The sequence below is a fragment of the Lissotriton vulgaris genome, unplaced genomic scaffold, assembly GCF_964263255.1.
Source record: "Lissotriton vulgaris unplaced genomic scaffold, aLisVul1.2 SCAFFOLD_931, whole genome shotgun sequence".
In the NCBI taxonomy this organism is placed as follows: domain Eukaryota; kingdom Metazoa; phylum Chordata; class Amphibia; order Caudata; family Salamandridae; genus Lissotriton; species Lissotriton vulgaris.
In genome coordinates, this window is record NW_028254152.1 from 54,301 (window position 1) to 59,016 (window position 4,716).

Genomic DNA, 4,716 nt, shown 5'->3' on the forward strand with positions numbered 1-4,716 from the left:
GTGGCCTCACGGGAGACCACGCTACGTGGCCTGGCAACACAAGTGGAAGATGCCATAGGTCCTAATTGAACCACTCCTGTCGACCTGTACTACCTCCCCGCCTAAGGATCTGCCTTGGTAATACCCTTCTCCTCTAATATCACCGCGCCGTTTACACAAAATTGCTCACTGTAGAGATAATTTTCCCTGCCTTATGGATTAGCCTTGATATTGACTTTCTCCCCGAATGCCACCGCGCCGTTCACACAAAACTGCTCACTGTATAGACAATTGTATACCTGGTTAAGATCAGCCGTGATAATACCTTCATATGTCACCATGCCGGTTACACAAAACTGCTCACTGTATAGTCAACCTTGCATCCAACACTGTGTAGTCATCAGTAGTGCACCAGTCACTCTGCACACTCTCACTTCTATTCTTGATACTGTCTCGCACTGCGCCATATGTAACGTTTTGTTTTTTAATCGCCCTTACTCTGAAAGGTTCCCAATTTGAACTCGGGCTTTTAATTCCAACACCATTTCGCACGGAGCCGTCACTTCTCCTTCCATTTTCGCCGTCTGCGCCGAGCAGACTTCACTATCCAAAATCAATGCACCGATGTTTAAGTGCACAGTATTACATCGTTGCTCCAGCACTAAGCATGCCAGCAAAGAACGGTCCTTGAGGTGCGAACAGTAAAATGCACCACCATGTGTTTTTTGTTTTAAACATGCCTGGCCTCGTATTCACATTGGATTTTCTTCCCTTCCCTCCCTCATTTTTTCCCACTTATGTCAATTGTATGTAGCATGAAAGGCAATTGTTTATAATTCCAAGACAAATATGATTTATATATTTGTCCTGAAGATGATGCCATTTATCTTGTTTTTCGGCATTGAAACGTTGTCGACACAATAGGATCATATGTACTGAATATGCTTGTGAATGCTATGTACAATGGTCACTCAAACTACATTAAAGTCTGTTCACTGATTATAAGTATACAGACCGATTTCCTCGCTTTTGCCTATACTTGTTGTTTTGTCTTGTTCACTGTAGTTCCCGGGCTGTGCCCCCTTGACATTACTTTCTGATTGTGTGCAACGCCAAATAAATTCCTGTCCGGCTGGACAAAGGACATAAATACTATTCCAGTTTGTGTCTATTCTTACCCCGATCCCCCAAACTACTAGCGTTCACTGTTTTTTGTAATTATTCTTAAACAGGCCAGGGCCAAGTAACCTCTGCTCTTCGATAATGCCTGCATCCTGATTTTTCTTGACTATACAAAGCTGGTCCAGCAACGGAGACAATCGTTTCTGTCAGCCAAAGCTTGTCTTTGAGATCTTAAGCTTCCATACGCCCTGCTGTATCCGACCTGGCTGGGAGTGGTTTATCAGTCCCGCACTCACTTTTTCGACTTGCCGGAGGAAGTTTTTCAGTGGACAGATGAAACAATGAGATTGCGTCATCACACGCCTCCTAGGCGGGAATCTGACTCTTTGTCCAGCGAGGCAGCTCAGAGGCTGCCTAAGCCAAAGCTTAAAGGGAATTAACGCTCCAGATCAAGACGTCAGTCTCAGTCCTGCGGTGCGTCCTCCCGGGACGGGGCGGCCTCTCGGCAGCACACATTGGTTTCCTAATTGGAGGAGACGACTGCAGTCCCATGTGATTTCGACACTTCAGTTTTGATCAGAGAAGCCCAAGTGACAGCTGTTTTCTCTGTTGGACCTTCCTTGACAGAGAGAGTGCCTGTTGACAATGGGCTGTAAGTTGGGGTTCCATTGGTCAGGGTGCGCCAGGACCTCCTGTTGGGGTATGCAGGCCACACCCGCCACAACAGGTACTTCATTGTTGTTGAGGTATAGGGTGGGGGTTGATTGGTAGTTGTTTTTGTTTCCTGATCGTACTATGCTTCGTTGGCATCCGGCTTCCATGAGCACACCAAACAACAGCACTGGCCACCAGGGTCTATCATGGCAGCCCCCTCAGATAGTCCGAGGGTGCCCTTTCCGGATTGTAAGTTGGAATGTCAGGGAGGCACATGAAAAAATCAAACGCAGGCCTTACTCCAACCAGTCCACAAGGGCTCATGCCGACAAACTCATGCTACAGGAAACACACTTTATGGGATCAATGGCATTATGCCATCAGCGCTATGTTTATGTCCAGGTATTCCACTCAGCGTTTGTGAGGGGATCCCGGGATGTGTCAATCCTTATCCACCACCGGGTTCCATATACACATGTCAAGACATGGGCTCAAACTCAGGGGCGGTACTTTTTCCTTCAGGGCACAGTTTGTGAGGAGCCTTGGGTGCTGGGTTGCGTTTATGCCCCCCTCCATTCACATGGGGCCTAGTACAGCGACTTATGACCTTGTGGGCAGATATACCAGATGGCTTGCCCGTTGCTGGGGGGACTAGAATGATGTGATGGAGGTGACCAGGGATCGTATGAGGCCCGGGGGATATATGAATGTCCGTCATCATCACGAAACTGCACTCATTGGGGCTTGACTGGGTGGACTCTTGGTGCCAACTACATGGGAACACTCAGGGATACACCTTTCTCTCGGCAGTTCACGATTTCTCTTTCCCTCTAGTCTATCTCTTCGTTCCCTGGGTGGCGGTGGGCAGGGTGGTCGAGGCGGATATCATTCCGCTGGGCCTCTCAGATATTTCGCTGTTGACTCTTACCCTACAGGTGGGCCAGGGCGAGGAAGCCTTTCCGCTGGTGCCTCTCGGCTTGGAACCTACAGAAGGAAGACTATAGGGTGCATATTGAGAGTGCTATTGCCCAATATCTGACCCTCAATGTGGTATTGGTTTTGGGGGCCGAACCCCTGTGGGAGGAATTGAAGCCCACTATACGGGGTATTGACATCTCCTTTTGTGCGGCAGCTCGCAGAGTGCACAAGGAGACCCTTTTACAATCGGAGGCTAAAATTATGGACCTGGAACACCGCAGTAGAGGTGATGGGGGGAGTCAGGTCCATCAACGATTGCTGCTGGCACAATGGAACTATGCTGCCCTTATAATGGATGAGGCCTGCCTAGTTTGGCTCGCAACACGCAGTCGGGTATACCAGTGGGGAGATAAGTCCAGTAAGATGCTCCACCAGTTGTGTCAAGGGATATTCCACTCCCAGGCCCTCCCTGGTATAGCTATTCCTCGCGATTAGAGACATGCAGAGGTGGTCGTGTTCCACAAGCCAGGCCGACACCCAGATCAACACGCATCATATTACCCTATTTCACTTCTCAACGTGTAGGCTAAAATCTTGGCAAAGGCTCTAGCCAATCATCTGAGGTCTCACATCACTGCCCTGGTGTACCCAGACCAAGCTGATTTTATGCCCCAGTGGGCCACCTAACATAATATTCGTCTGGCACATGTTGCTATTGCGACCATTTGTGGCCTGGGTGAATGGGCAGCGTTGTTACTGACAGATATGGACCGGCATTTAATTCCCTCAGTTGGGTGTATTTATTTGCACTGTTACATAGGCTGAATATCGGACCACGCTTCTTGTCCTACCTGACCTTGCTATGCACTGACCACACCGCTTCAGGGCGCGTAGCCGGCACTACCTCCTCCATGTTTTCCATCGGACGGGGCACCAGGCAGGGCTGCCCTCTGTCTCCATACTTATTTGCATTGGCGATGGAACCTCTGGCCGCCTGGGTGCGAATTGATGCGCAGGTGACTGGCTTTGAATGGGCACACAGATTATTGGATCGAATTGCATTATACCCTGACAACATGTTAGTTTTTCTCACTAATGTGAATGAGACGGGCCACAGCTGCTTCACATCATGCAGATTTTTGGGGAGTCGTCCGGCCTATATATGAACGCTCACAAGTCCACTCTGTGGGTCCTTGGGGATGAAGCAGGTTTGGGTTCCTGGGCCACAGGGGGTGGTTACAGGGGGGATGAAGTATTTGGGAGTATTTCTATTGGACTCGCCTACTGTGTCCTGGAACAGGAATTTGGTTCCAGTTTGGGAATGTGTGCGGGAGGATCTCAATACTTGGTCACATATGCCATTGTCCATCTATGGTAGATTGGCCATCTTCAAGATGGTCTTGGTCCCCCGTTTACTTTACCAACTGCAGAATCACCCTTACCCAATTCCCCCCAGATGGTTCCAGCAGGTTAATGCTGCTCTGGGACAGTTGTTATGTGCCGATAGAGCGGTGCGAGTTGCCTTACGGACGTGCTTCCACTCTACGTACTGTGGGGAGCTGGCGACTTCCGAAATTTTATCGTACTATATGGCATCACACCTGCTCGTTTTGAATGAATGGTGGTACGGGGATAGGGAGGACCCTGCTTATGCCGTTGAACTGTGATGTATGGGGGATTTCTCCCTACACATGATACTGTACTTTGCACGGCTGCGCAATTCATTGCCGGCAGCTACGAAGGTCGTTTTCCAAATATGGAGGCAGGCTTTACGGAGGATTGGGTGGTGGAATAAACTGACGTGGGAGACCCCCTTATGGAACAATGGGCGCCTGTCCGGGTTTTCTAGCCGGGATAGCATTGGTATCTCTACCCTAGGCGACTTAATGCGAGGGACAGTCCTAAAGTCCTTTCAAGATCTCCAGAAATAATTTCACATGCCAAGAACACAATTCTACAAATATCTGCAGTTCCGGTACTCACTCACCCCTAGTCTACACAGTCTGGAGTCACTGGCTGAGTTCAGCCGAATGGAGGCGAAGG